Below are 16,578 nucleotides of genomic sequence, written 5' to 3' on the forward strand. Positions count from 1 at the left end.
TAATCATGCATCTCATTTCAGGTGAAGGAATTCAAAATTAAATTGAATAATTTAAGTAACTATATATGGCTATATTGCTTTCTGTTATTAAGATAACTATTTGAATTGCATTAGTTTGTGACTTATAGACGATATTATTTAAACATACTCAAAACTTTAAATGAGGTATCCATTAAATACAGATACATTTAATACACTCAAATATGGATATATCATAAATATATCTACATAGAATAGATATAGGTACACACACATGCACACACAGATATGTTACCCTACATACCTATAGCCATCTGTTCTTTCCTATGTTCCCAAAACCTCCTCTGTCCATAAAAGTTCACTCAACACACTCTTGCATATGTGTACAGGCACACACAACAACAAAACAGCAAATTTCATTTTAATGGAAACATTTATGAACAAAATTTACTGAAACAGCAGAGGAAAGAGAGGACTTACAAACTCTTGCCTCTATATTTTCCCAAAGACAATAAGTCCCCTACTATTAATCAGATTTCACCTTCCCTTTAGATCATTTTCCATAAATTATTTTTATCAAGATGTGATAAGAAATATTTACCCACTATGAACACAAATACAAACCAACATTAGAAAAACAAAGTTTAATCTTTACTATGTACACTGTCACACGTCTCCTAAAAATGATACCCAATCTTCACTATGGCTTACGTACAAATTTTCCCGTTCTATTCTCTTTCAGTTTTTTTAGTAGCAGGCCTCCATCCTTTAATTGAGTGTGTGACCCACTAATGGGATATGGCCTACAGGTTGAAAGTCACAGCTTCAGGCTATTCCCCAGGGTGACCATTGCAATTCCTGCTTAATCATTCTTCATCTTTCACAGGTGCTCTTTTCCTTACATGAAATCTGGGCATAAATTCTACCTGTGGATCCAAAGTCTTTTTTAAAGTTTTTTTTATTTTAAAAATTAAAAAAACTAACAAAATAACAACGAAGACAAAATCAAAACAACACCAAAACGATACATGACCTCAAAACCAAATGACAGGAGTTAACAATGGTTGCTACATTACACACTGTTATCTCCAACTAAGTTGCTCAGTCCACCAGACATAAGAATGTAAGATTGATCAAACATTCAAAGACTGTAACAATTAAAAAAACCATTAGAAATGATGCAGAGCTTTACCATACAAGATGGTAGGAGTTCAACAATGGTTCTTCTACTGCATATTGTTGTTTTCAGATCAGTCATTCTGATTACCAGATTCAAGCGTACAAAATTGGTCAAGAAAAAAGAAAATTTTAAACATTGACTGTTCCTTTCAATAAATCACAGATATCAGCAATACACCTATTTCAGCCATCCTTATATATATATATAAATTTTGTTTTTCATTTAAAAAAACAAAATACCAAAAATAAATACATAAAGAAAACAGCATAGAGAACAATAAAATAATACAGAATTTCAAAACATGGCGATAGTATACTAACAATGGTTGTTATATTACCTAATGTCATCTTCAAAATGGTTGCACATATAACCAGATACAGGCGTGCAAGATTGATCAAACAATTACACATTAATATTTCCTTTCAATAAACCAACAAATATTAGTAGTACAATTACCTAGCTATCCTGTGTATACATGTACATATTTTTCCCTCTTCCTTCTTTCCTTTTCCTCTCCCAAGAAACTGCTCAAATAAGAAGGAGCGACTCCAAAGTCTTGATCCAACCCCCTGGTGGTTTAATCAAAGCCTTTTCTCAGCAAGCTTTACAATGGCTTTCTCACGCCAGCTGCTCAGAAGATAACATACTCTCTTTATCCTCACACATTTAAAATATTCCCATCAGCAGAAAATTAGTAATAAAATGCTTCTACATTAAAAATACTCCAATCCCATCCACCCAGATTCTCATTTGAATGCTATTTCTTAAGGCAGATGTATTTGATCATATCATTCCAAACTCTAAATGAGAAATGAGTGCAAAGAAAATCTAAAGCTTTTAAAAATAACCAGAGCTTGAGCAATCAAAGGATTTGGAGAAAAAGTGAAGTAAAAAAATCATTTCTAAGACATAACACAATTTGATTCTTCAAAGACAGAGAAATCAACCAAGCTGTGGGAAATGACTCCAAATCCTTCCACTAAAAAAAATAAAAGATAAAACAGATTTAACTGTGAAGCAACCATGATTTTTGTCTCTGTAATATTATTTCTATTAGAAACCACATTTGTGATAGGAATCATGTCTCCTTTTCTGTTTCACTTGTATTTAAAATATTAAGTTTACCTAATGAGCCTCCGGAATTTGATACATAATGTCACAGCATTAGGGAGGATGTTACAATTGGAATTGTGGATTTATTCAGGGATGCCAACATTTTATGTCATATATAGTCTACTACCTATGGAAATGAAGTAGGATCCAGATCCTTTGGGTTCATTCTTCTGATTCATTCATATGTTTTATTCAGCAAGAAACTAATTTATTTATGTCTGTTCTTTTGATACTAACTGATCTTGTCAGAATCTTGCAAGCACATCACTGATTTATACATCATTTATGATTCCACAAAGTTTCCTTAGTAAACTTAGGACTCAGGACTTATGAATCAATGGTGACACACTTGCTTTAGAGAAATCTTTATCACCAATATTTTAGCAGCAACATTTCATATTTGCAAAGGACTTCTTCAAACGTATTTTCTGTCACAGAGATATATTTCATATCAACAATGACTTTGGGAGTTCCTCCCAAGCATTTGAAGAAATGTAAAAGAAACATGTAAACTGAACCTTATTCTCATGACCTCACATTCTTCCCAATACTAAACTCCATTCACCATGGCCTGAACATGACATTAAGTTTTCCATGATCCTTATGTCTATTTATCTCACAACTACAGTGAAAAATGGCTTTTTGAAGGGTAAGGATAGGTTGTAGAGTGATTTCCCTCTCTGGCTGGGAGACCTCAACAAATTGCTAAACTCTCTTTTCCTTTTATTGTGGTGCTAGGGATTGAACACAGGACCTTGTGCATGCAAAGCAAAAGCTTTACTACTGAGCCACGTCCCTATCCCTAAAGTCTCCATGCCCGGTAATTTTTCTATTCTGAAAATGTAGACTCATAGGGTTATTACAATGAGTAATAAGATATACTGCAAAGAAAATATGTGTATCAAAATTCTTGGCAAAATGTATACGATAAAATAATGTAGCTACTATTATAAGAGAGTCCAACTGCCTTTCAAAAATTTTTTGCCCTTCAAAACTAAATTTTAATTCACCTTTTCAGATGTGTTCTCTTGCAAATATTCTTCTATTTTTCATGTTCCCCAAATATATTTTACTCGCATCTCTTAGTGCTTTTATTTTGTATTACAACTAAAATGTTTCTATCACTTCAAATAGATTGTGAGCCCCTTTATGTTGGATCTGTGTCTCAGGAAAGGTTACATTTTTCGCTCTCACCAGAGAAAGGGACACATACATTCCTCTCCTAATTAAATAAATGAATGACATGCTTGTTGGCAGCATATCTAAATGTCATGAAAACATAATATAATGGCCTTTCATCAAAGGTCATTTCATTATCTAGTTGCTCAGATGAATGTCTTAAACTTAACTGAGGGATCTGTTATACCTGTGCTAATATTTATGGAGCATGATTCCATCTGTAAGCAGAATAATGGCATCTATCCACAAGGATGCACTAAGCATATTTAACAAGTATTAGGTCACAAGCCAGCATATTAGTGAAATATGGAAATTGTATTAACTTTTATTGGCATTGTGACACAAATGAAGTACACATGCAGATCAATCATCAAATAGATAACTGTTATAATTCATTTTAATTTGGAAGGGTTCTGGAGTTAACCACAATCTTGAAAAAAGCCATCATATTATATCAGGTCTTAAATCAGGAAACATCCAATCCCTTTTAAATTCAAACAGTAGCCAAAAACTCACCCTAATTCATCAGAATGAATTCTTTTAAGACAAAGATACTGGACAGAATGTTCCAAAGAAATTCTGATTCATGAAATCAACGAACCGACCAAAACTACTGCCCTCTGGGTGACAAGTTTGCTAACCCACACTGCACAGAAATTCTCAGCAAGAACATACGCAAAGATTAACTTATTCTAGTAAGCTAGAATGTGTCACAATAAATGGAAGATTTTTATTACTGTTCTTTCTCTTCTCTTCCTTTACTTCCATATGGTTCATCTGTACAACTTAAATATAAAAACGTATCTCACTAGGTAATTGGAAATGCTTCTCTTCACAGCTAATGTATACACCTTCCCAAGGCCCTCTAAGTCCTATTTCCTTTTTGTAACCGGTGTCTGACACCTGACATACAATAGATCCTCACTCAGTGATTGTTGTTCAGGGTATTAAAGCTTTGCCAGAACCAAATCTTTTCAAGCTTCACAGTCCTATGGGATTTGGGGAGCTGCCTTAGAAAATCTTACCGGACTTAATAAACTGCTTCTCTAAGTACCACATTGTTCAGAAAAACAGGTGGCTTCCAGCAGGTAGCACATAGTTTGGAAACATTCCATAAAAGATTCCACAGCCAATGAAACGTTCTCAATAATGTATTGAGTGATAACTTGATTTAAGCATGCGAACCAGTTCATGACATACACGCTGAGTGCTGTGAATATTTTACAGTACAGAGAAACATGCCTTTTCCACAGTAAATGCTACCCCTTCAAGCCACAGTTTCCATTAGTCTCAACTGCCACCACACTACTACTTGTCTAGCCAGATTTATTTTTATTTTTATTTTTTTATTTTTTGTGGTCTTTTTGAGACAGGGTCTCACTATGCAGTTCAGGCTGGCTTTGAGCTCACTTTGAAGCCCAGGCTGGTCTTGAATTCACAACAATCCTCCTGTCTCAGCCTCCTGAATGCTGGGAATACAGGCCTGTGCCACCACGCCTGGCTATTTTTTTTTTTTTTTTTTTTTGGTCTTTTTGAGACAGGGTCTCGCTATGCAGTTCAAGCTGGCTTTGAGCTCACTTTGTAGCCCATAGCCAGCTTTAATAAACTTCTCTAAGAAAACTAGTCAGCTGAAGAATACCCTTCCACTAAAGACCGAACTTTAGATCAAGCTATTGACATGGCAACAAAATCATTCACCATTCAAAGGTGATAAAACTAGATCAGATGATTCTAAGTGACATTTTAAAGAAACTGCTCTCAATGCAGTAGCCTGCCATGTTTTTTTGCCACTGAATTGTGCACTTCAGGCTATAAACAACTGGATATGTTTGTTACAAGTCAAATGTGAAATGAAAGAAAAAAGCATTCAAATTCTTAATAGCAATAGGTATATTCCTTATATTCACACTCTAGAGTTGGTGATCTTTACCTAAAAAGAGAAAAACATTAAAGTTCAATGGTGTGAGTACATTATTCATATGAAGAAATCTAATACAGAGTCAGATTTACAGAACAGTACCACTAGGAAAATGTGACTTTTTTGATTTCGTTGGGAAATTTTTAAATGGGAAAACACCTTTTTAAAAAGACCTGAAATAGTAATGTATCCTAATTTAAAAGTCACTGCTTATAGGAATAATATGCCAATGAGACTAAGAGTATATGCACAAATTTAAGACCATTCCAAAAAGTCCTTTACGTATATTTGTTGTTTATTTAAGGACAAGCTTGAGGGGAGAGCTGTAGATGTACACTGTACAGTCAAAAGCTCAAAGGAAAAAAGAATAGAAAGTAAAAGAGACATAGGCCAAACAGAAAAGATATATGAAGACAAATACTAAAGTAAGTGGAAAAAATAATTATTTTCTTGATTGTCTTGGGACTACCTGTGTCATAAAAGGGGCTAAGTTAGAAGATTTTGAGATTCCTTTACTACCTTGCAACTAAATAAAAATTCTTAACTTTCACTTTTAGGACATCTTATGTTCACCTTCTGAAAAAGACAACTAGATGAAGGCAGAAATGGTAATTTGAGTGAACACTACAAAAAACAGTAGCAATTGTGGAATAGGAAAGTGATCAAGCCAGTCAGATCACAGAAAACTCGAGTCGGGGCACCACCTTCAAATGGGACTGTGTTAGTCCAAACATACTAGGTGGATCTCTGGGTCAGCAGAGTGAGAATATCCCACAGAGGGAGGCAGATCAAAGGCTGCGCCTAGTGTATTCCCAGCCTCTGCTCCTCTGTCTCCTACATGCTCTCTAGTAAAGCACGTCCTATCTGGTCTGTCTCTGTGATTCCCCTGTTCTGTGTGCCCTTGCTTGGCTGGCAATTCCCCTTTGACACCACCCACTTCACTTCCTGCCCTAGTGAAGTTCCATCCATTTTCACAGACAAGATTTCATTCCCCCCTTCTGTGAAAACCCCCATGCATACACAGCCAAAAGAAGTAGTTATCACTTTCCTCTCCCAAAGCACTTTGTACATGGCTCCTGATATTATTTGTCACATTGTATCACCATTACTTCCCCCTAGTCTTCTTGATTAATGGTGAGTTCTCTAAGGACAATAACCATATCTTTGTCTTTGAGTTCAATGCATGGCTGTGAAGTGAGTTTTTAAAGACTTGACTAGGGCTTGGCTATAGCAAATTTTTCAATGCTTAAAACACCAGCAATGTGATGTAAGTGTGCACCTGTGTGCACTATCACCTGTGCACAAAGATGTAAGCCAAAGCCCAATAAGAGTCCCCCTACTGTCTGAATATATCTGCTCCTTCTGAGTACAGGAGGCTTCCAGGATTTCTATCTGGGCCTTCACATTCAATACAGACTAAGCATGACTTCTTGTAACCTCTAGATTCCCTCGGAGGTATGGTCCTTCGTACCACAGGTGTTTCCCCAACTCAGAGAAACCCTACCCCACACTCTGGACCTTGGCATCACTTGATGTAATTCACCACTGAAAGCTCACATTTAAATGCTGCACCTTACAAGCACAACCTTCTCTCTTTTCTGTTCTCCTCAATAATTTCCAGAATGTTAGTTCTGCCGCTGCATGAAGATGACTCACTCCTTTGTCCCAAAGTTTGATTCCAATGCATTTCTTCACTTATTTCCTTGTCTTTGTGTCCCCAAGACTTTCAGATGCACCTACGTGGCAAACTAACTCTTGAAAGTTTCTCTATCCTAAAATTCACATTTCACAGCGTATGCCAGTTTCCCACCTTTATCTTACTTGATTGCTTTACAAAGTTTAATAATCTTCACCATTCCTCCTTAAAATGGCTATTCCTATGACCGCTGTGACATTATCTTCTGTTTATTTTTACTTGTGCTCAACTCTGACCTCCCTACAATGGTTCTCAGTTAATCTGGCTATATCCACTAAGATGTCTCAAAATCTCCTCAGATTCAAGTGTCCAAAACTGAACCTACAGCTGCCCATCACAAAGGTCCAACTACTTTTGTTCCTGGCATCTCTTCCTCAGGAAAGAACACTATCAGGCACTAGCCGTAGGCCTTAATCCTGCCCTCTTCTACAGTCCCCACATCTGGTCAAGGCCCCAGAACTATAGAATCATTAATGTCCTGTATCACCTCTCTTCATGATCATTCCCACTATCCCAGTTTAGATACTAATAATATTTCCCTAGGTTATTGCAATAACTTGTATCTGATCCTACTCTTTTTAATATACCTAAAAATTTTTATTTTCCAATTTATATCTAAAGGTATTACTTCCTTAAGCAAGCCTTCTCCACAACTCTACTTAAAGTAGGCACTTGATGATATTCTCCATCTGGGCAACATGATTTCCATCATGATTTCCTTCATGACACCTGGCACAGCATGCAACTATTTCACTTGTAATTGTACTGTTTGTTATTTTTCACTCATACATTAGATCCACGATGGTTTAGACCATGCCAGTTTTATTTAGCACTGCCCCATCTGCATAGCGTGAAGAATATGATGCACAGCAATCAGCAATCAACATATATTGAATTAATGAAATTATAAATTAAGAAATCAGTGCCTACACCATTCCCAGCACTGAACTAGTCAAAGGAATAAATACAATGATGTGCTACGTACCATGGTTTCTACCTTCTCTGAATTTATAAGATCCCTTTCTCCAGTCTAGTTTCTGGATTACATCCAGCAACATCTTTCTAAAACATTAATCTCCCCTCTCCTTACTTTATTACTTCCAAATTTCTGATGGCTTTTAAATTTCCATAGGTGAAGATCTAAAATCATTAACACACCATTAGCATAACATACCAATCAAAGTACAATCACACTGCCTTGAAGATTCAATTAAGTTTTCTAAGGCTATTTGCTTTACCTTTATGCTTTATACCACAGCATATAGCATCAAGCCTAGCACGTAGTGGAACTTGGTAAACGCTAGCTTAGATAAGAATAAGAGACTAGGTTAGTGAATAAGTACATAAAAGAAACTACATGAGTACAGTTCGGTATATACATACTTCATAAGGCAGCTATAAATGTGAGCAATAGTTGCCTTATTGAGAAAAATCTCCAAGTGATATTACACTAATGATTAGAGTTTTTAATCCTTGAATTGGTCTTTTGGAATTTAACAACCAGATACTCAACATTATTTTGGCTAAAAAATCCTGTTTCTCCTTTACTGTTGAAGTAAATGAGTAAATGAAAGAACAAGTACTAATAAGTACTAAATTTCTTATTAATAAGTCCTAAAAAGAAGATGAGAAGGAAAAGTAGAAGACAAGTCTATATCCTGAAAGGTGGTGCTGTCTCCTGACATTCTAGGCCTTTGGCATTAACGTCAGATTTAGGTAATCCCAGGATTGTCTGCAAATATAAAACCCACCTAGATCATCCACTGACTTATTTGAAGCTACACTGCAAATTAAAAGGCAAGGCTGAAGCATCTTCAAAATCATATAGCTTTGGAAGTGTGCAGAAAAACTCCCTTTGAAATAAATAGTTGCTTAAATATTAATTTTTATATTTAAATAGGTCTATTAAATGCTGGCATGATGCCATGGCCCCTTCAGGCATCAATTTAGAGAGGATATAGTATCCAGTGATCCAATGAATCATGAAGCCAGTCCTGCTGCAAAGGTATTTGTTGATGTAATTGAAGTTCATGATCAATTAAGTAAAGGAATTGTGCTACATAATTGAGTGGGCCTGATTCTATCAGTTAAATGGTTTGAAAACAGGGCTGAAGATTCCCTGATGAAGGGAAAAATTCACCCAACAGGTGGAATTGTGGCCCATTCCTAAAAGCTTCATTCAGGCTGGCCTGCTGATAGCCTGCCTGCGGGTTCTGAGCTTGCCTAATGTCAGAAGCCAACACAGTGAATATCTTAATTTACATACATCCTAGTTCTGTCTCTGTGGTTGAGCTCTGGCTGATACACACACGTTTGTCTGAGTTACTGGGGAATTTCCTGGGACTAAACTAGCCAGTGGAATATAAAAATAAAACTCAAACAAAAAGTAACAGTAATATTTAAGAAAAGATCAAAAACAAACAAATACTGTTGCTCATTAGCTTGTTGTTTATCATCTGGGCCATCAGCACATAGACGATTAAATAGTATCACGGATTTTGCAAGATATAAATTGAGATGTTCAGGTTTGCTGATGCTTTTTTAAAAAATAAAATCCTCATAGATTCTGTTCTAGCCACTTGGTACATTACTCAGCAAATCAATTGAAACTCTAATGGATATCATAAAATAAATTGCCTAGTAAACTGATTTTATTTGATCATATTTAACCTCATCAGATGACACCTGACTACTCATATCTAAGAGACACGATAAAAATTTCATTGGCTAAAGAATTTATGTTTCATCTGAAAATATAAATTGTCCGTCCACTGTAGGAGGTGATTTAAAAAAAAAAAAAAAATACGCTTCCTTTCCTTTCGTTCTATCATCAGACTCCGCTGTCTCTTCAAGTCTCACGAGAGACGCGCAGGTCAATTACTAATGACCAAATGTTGGACTGTCAGCTTCTGCCAGGAGAATGGATAAAAACTCTCTGGATCAAAGACAAACTCAATACTCATTACTTTCCAAGAACTCCAGGGATGTTCAAATTTGGAAAAATGATGTAGCATGTTAAAATAAACCTTATTTCTCATCGTCCCCTATAAAATTCAAATAAAAAGTAACACTGATTGAAACTGAATGTGTTGATACAGCTGAAAGCAGGGAGACGATTGTTTTGAGCAGGTTCTAATTATATTAAGAGGCCTTTTTCTGAAAGGGTCACCTCAGAAGGCTGGTGTGAGGGGCAGGCACTCTATTTGATCCTATATGCCTAACTTATTGTGAGGTTAAAAAGATCCCCTCTCGTTCGTGCTGTGAATGTCCATTCACTAGCACACTCACAAGTGTGGAGTACCACAGGAGCCAGACACAGGGACCTCAGAGCCACACAGGCAACTGCTGGGGAGACTGCTCTGAAGTGGTTCTCCTTTATTTTGGTTAGCAAATAAACCCTTTTGTGAATATTTTTCCTAGCACTGAGGTAGGATGCAGATTCGGGGTGTTTGGTATAGGATGTTGACTTCCCTAGCAGCACCATAAGCAGGTGCCTGGGTCTATTTCTCACTAATTCCCCCCTCTGCCACCCACACAAACCCCCTCCCTGTCCCTGCCACACCTACCCATAATCCAGCCATATCCCACCGTTACAGAACAAAGCAGTTACGGCTTTTCTGCCACCTCTGGTCCCAGCACTGAATTACCCTGTGTTACTCCAGTAGGGTATGGTAAAGAAAGCATAGGATGTGTAATTATTATTATTTTCACTATAATCTTGCAGCATCTTTTTGTGTGTCTGCTTCACACTGTGTAAAGCACTTATTTTCTGGTTGAATACCATAGTGACATTATAGATTAGTGGGATTATTATTGCTATTTCATAGATTTCAGAGAACTCTGAGGATATGGAATTCAAGAACATAAATTTAGAAGCTGTGAGAGGTCAGGCAATTTTCATAGCTTCTTTGACTTGGTTTTCCCCCTGTGCCCATTATGGAAGTGTTGCTCAGCTTTCTTTTTTTTCCTCCCCTTCCCAAACATTCTAACTCAAGCTTGTCTGAGTCACTGAAGAATATGGAAGGTATAAAAGCCAAGAGAGAGCCTATAAAATTACATCTGAAAATGAACTAGTTTACATTGCTAGCCAATGCTTCACCCTAAACTAACAGAACTTCCCTAAAATAAAACACTGCTCTTCACTTATAATCACATGGTAAAAAATGATGTTTTACCCCTGAAGATTCTTTTCTATTTAAAATGTAATTGTATATCACAATTTTTAAAGAGTAACTAGGCTTGAGAAGCTGTTTTTTTACATCTCTATCTCCTTTCAAATTCCCTGCTCCTTATATCTTAGCACACTATAAAATATTTTGAGTAAAGTATCTTCTGCTCATCAGCACACCAAGGTTAAATGAATCATTTAGTGAAAAGTTGTGCAGCAATGACCATTGGACTTATGTGTTTATTATTCGGTCAGTGAACAAAGTCTTATTGAACTGAAACTTCATGCCAGTGATAACAGTTCATTTTTTTCTCCCTTACAAACTTGCCTCCAACTCGTTTTTCAGTAATATTTTCAAATACATTTTTCCCTAAAAACCTACATAGTAGAATAAAAGGTATCACAAATGCCTGAGGCTATGGGGTACCCACCTCCTACATGGTACTCTATTTCTTTGGCCCTCTGAATCCATAGTTAAAGTACAAGGTACAAAGAAGTGAATGGAGTCAAAATGGAAAAGGTTGGCAAATTTCTGCCAACTTTACCTACTTAATAAAAATGTCCCAGATCTTCAAAGCACTTTGGGACCATATTAATTGCGCTCTCTAGGACAAATCTTCCCAGGTGGATCAGTTTCTATTTCTGCCTCTCTGACTCTGACTCTTATCCTAAGATTTGGAGCATTAGCTCAATTTTCTAAAAATAAAAATATCTGTTACCTGGAACATGGTCACAGCAAAGAACAGAGGATTTGGATCAAATGGATTCAGATTTGTGTTCTGGTTACGTCAACTTCCGGTTTTATTTTCTTGGTAGATTAAATGATTTTACTCCTGTCTTTGTCTAGACTATAGTATCTACTTTACAGAGTTGCTGTCAGGAACAGTAGATATGAAATTATTTTTAAACCATAAATAAATTCTAAAGTAGTATACAAAAGTTAGACTTTTGTCATTAGGACTTTTGCTGATACATTTTTATATACTTTTGTAGTCTTTTACACTTTCATTGATTTAGTCAGGTCATCTTGGATAATTTTTAATACAATATACTCCACAACAACTGACACTTGTAAAAATTTAAAAGGAAAAGCCTCTTAAATTCTATTCAAAGTTGAGTGACTGTGATTGACAAGATATTCCATTAGTTAATTCATCTTTCTTTCAGAGAGAGGTATGTATGTCTATGATATACTGTAAAAATATAAAAGTCTTATCTTAACTCTAAAATGCACAAAAATAACAACAGTGAAAAAATCATCTGTTGCCCCAAGACAGTAGAAAGAGTGGTAGGAGCCAGAAATAATGCTAACATCTACTTAGATGATATATTTTTAACCAGGCCAGGCAGGCACTGGTTAGTGTAAACGAACAAAGGGTCCATTTTGTTTTAACAGTGTTTATGTGAATAACCAATGCTCTTTATGATTGATTTAAAATCATGAAACAAAAGCTAATTCTAAAGAGTTGAAACTTTATACCACTTTCAATGCATAAAAATATCTTTTATTTACAACACAGAAATGTACATTTTTTCATTGAAACCTTCTCTCTGCTCAGTCTAAATGAAAGTTAAAAAATACATAAGGGCTAGAAATTTGAAGGCAGATCATGATATTAAATTTCTTGGGTTACCAAAGAACAGTATCGAGTCAGTTGATGAGTTTGCTTAGTAATACACCAGCAGTATTTAAGTCCCCCTGAGCCCATGGCACTGATGTTCCTCAAATTTACTTATAGGTCTACAGATAAGGTTCAGTGACAATGAATCAGTGTTACCTTTAAGAAAGAAAGAGAAATCACAGGAGAATGAAAGGCAGCCTAAGGCTGTGTATGAAAAAGAGGCATTTAGGGGCAGAGGAAAATTATCAGAAGGTTATCAGAAAAACAGCGATTCTATATTGATATCTATTTTATGTCAAAGACTGAATTATCTCTGCTGCTATTAAGAAAATGCCTGGGCATGGGTAATGCATACAGGAGGTAGGTTTATTTAGCTAGCACTTTTAGAAGCTGGAAGTCCAAGACCAGAGAGCCACATCAATTCAACTTCCGGCAAGGTCCCCTGTGGCTCTGAAAGAGCACTGGAATGGGAAACAGAGACACGCAGAAGAGGGGCCTCACCTAGCAAGACAGAGGCGTTCAGGGTCAAGCTCCCTCTTTTATGACAACCAGCCCTTGAAGGAACTGAGCTCCCTCAAAAATGACATTAATCTCTTCCACAGATGGTGCTGCAATAACGCCAACTAGGACCTATCACCTCTCAAAATCATTACACGGAGGACCAAGTTCCCAGCATGTGAACCTTTGAGGAACATACACAAACCATATCCAACTAAAGTATCTCCCACCCACAAAATTCAGGGGATGTAATTATTCTGTCCAGAAATGGACCTCAGCATGTGATTGTGCATATTTCTGTATGTTTGTGTGTGGAGCATGTGGAAGAAACGAATCAAGAAGTAAACGGTCATTGGTAATGAGGGAAGGGAAGGCTGGCTCCCATTTTGGTGACAATACAGAGGTGGAAAAGTTCTCTCAGTTTGCCTTTAGAAAATCTTTGGGCCTGAGAATAGGTTTGAAAGTAGACGAGGAGCTAGATTTAACCTTGGCAAGGAGGGTAAAGAAATTGAATTTTATTGAGCTATTTCTAAGTGTAGTTATCAGATTTTATAGTTCTGCACTTAACTCCTGAAATGAAAGAATGTACTGCATTGTTATAACAATTCAGGTTCAGACTGGATTAACTAAAAAAATAAGGTTTCAAAAATTTTCCACGTAAGAACTCATCAACCTTCTGCAAATTTCACCATGCTTTTCCTATTGCTTTAATCTTTGAATACTTCAGTGTCAGATCAGCTAGACATTAAGGGTTTGCTTCTTAAATATTCACTTGCCTGAAATATACATGCTGGGTTAAATAAATACTCAAAAGGAAAAAGGCAGAACACCATAAAGTTTCCCATACAATGAACATTACCTTTTAAAATAAGTTTTGTGTGCTCTGAAAGATGGAATTCAAAAAGAGAAGAAAGAAATCGCCTTTTGAGAAAAAGGAATTCAGTCACCTCTTTTGTTATTTTTTAACAAAATATTTGAATAATTTCTAAAAACATTTTCTTTTAACACTTTATGGGCTTTTTATCTAGTAAGGAAACTCACAAAAACCATCTAGTCTGAATTACTTTTAATTACCACATATTTTTGTATAGATGAGTTCTCAATGGGGCACTACACATGCTAGTGTTGGAAACGTGTGTAAAGGTAAAGGTCAAGTCTATCCTGCCACATCTGTCTTGTAAAAACCCTACACAAAAATGCAGACAGTAGACTGTATCCTTTGCAAACAATTTTTAAGCACACTTACTGGCAGTCTCTAAATGAGGATGTGTTACTAAGAAAAAGAAAAGAAACTGCCTAAATATTTCTGTGGTTACATATACTTTCTTTGTTAACCCTAAGGGCTCAGGAAATTAGAATAAATTCTTAAATGCTTTCATCAATTGAAATCTCTGCACTACAGCACTGCTGCCACAGCCCTGTTACAAAATTTTACACAGAAGCAGCATATCCACATTTTTCTTTCATCACTCACACCATCAAGCACCCCCCAAAATAAGAAGCGTGTGAATCTTCTGCGAATCCACCTTATAAATTAACACCTGCATAACACGAGAGAGGAGACTATCAATGCGACAGTATCTTGTTATCACTTCTTTGAAAGCTGTAGGTGCATGCAATTAACACCCAATGAGAATATTATATTCAAAAATAACGCAAAATCTACATGTGTTGAAGAACAAGGGAATTCATTCTGATTAAAAGTTTGGTATACATAATGATTAAAACAATACTTCCCTTTGGAAAGTACGTCTTTTGAAAGATTTTTTGCCATCCACACACCCAAAAGATAAAAGAATTAACAAAGGTTAATGGTAATTAATGCTCCAACATCTAAAATTCTGGAAATGTAGAGAAGAGGGTTTTTTTTTTTCATATTTTTTCTGGTTTTCTCTTCTCTGTGGAATTAAAATTTAGGACAGATGCAAGTTTTCAAGTTTCAAAAAGTCTTGAGAACCTTGTAAAGTGAAAATTAAGTCAGACTCTTCTGTTTATACAGTGCTTTCACACATGATCTCTTATTTTAAATGAAATTTAAGTACCATCAAGTCCACTACTCACAAGCTAGGATGAAGGTAGCTCACTGTTCACAGAAGAAATGAGCTCTACCCTTTTGAGCATAAAGGTGGCCATGGGATGTGATTACCTATGAATGACCACATTTCCCACAGCCCCCTGAGCCAAGCTATGCCTTTCTGCTAAGTTCTAGTGAATGGGATCCAAGAAAGGGATCTGCGCCCCTCTGCATGGACATTATGCCTCACGTTTTCTCTGCCTGCTATCTGGAAGCTGAGGATTCCAGTGTGCTGGTAAATGATAGAGCAACAAGATAAACGAAGGGCAAATCCCCACAGAAGAAATTGCTGTACAAATACCAGGAACTCAGGTATCACTCTTAAATAATCAAGAAATAAACATACCTGTGTTAAATCAATAAAAAAAATTCAGAGATTTATGTTTATAGTAGCTAGTGTTATCCTAATAAGCAAAATGTTATAAAAGAATCACAGAGGTAAAGCCTTTAACTGCAATTTCTTAAAGCTCTGTCCAGGGGCCAAACCAGCACCTATCCATGGTCCTGAATTTGAGAATCACAACCTAGACTCAAGAAATTGGTGCTTACAGAGATAAGTCACTTTTCGAAAAGCAGTGGAGGAAGTAGAAGATAATTTAGGAACCCTGATGATTTCAGCCTAAAGGAAAACAGGAAAGCTGGATTTTGTAGCTGATCCAGCATGCTATGTATTTGAAGGCAGCTAAGGTTAACATAACACATGATCATCACTCTAATAATCATTAGAAACTCACAGTCTGTGACCAACTGCAGCTAATATTTAATTCCATTTACAGAACTTTCACTGCATTCAAGAGAGGGCTGTCTTAGCCAGATGAACTTCTATTTCACATGATCTCCAGAGCAGCCCTGAGAGATAGGTGTTATGACAGTAGCTTTAACTGATGAGATAACTGAAGCTAAAATCAGTAAAGGAACTTGTTCATGATCCCACTGCTGTTAAGAGTCTGTGCATATGTCCTCAAGGTCTGTGTAGCCTCAAACCCACAGATCCCATGGATACCACACTAACCATCTCCTAATGCATCTATGAGCATACTGAAAAAATTCTGTATCTGCTTAAAATGATCATATATTCTAGAGTACGGCAGAGCTTCACAATTCATTTAGTGGGTGTGGAGCATGACTGTGGGTTTGTATATGTACTGAGC

This window comes from Chinchilla lanigera, unplaced genomic scaffold (genome assembly GCF_000276665.1).
Source record: "Chinchilla lanigera isolate Chin_1 unplaced genomic scaffold, ChiLan1.0 scaffold00035, whole genome shotgun sequence".
Classification (NCBI taxonomy): domain Eukaryota; kingdom Metazoa; phylum Chordata; class Mammalia; order Rodentia; family Chinchillidae; genus Chinchilla; species Chinchilla lanigera.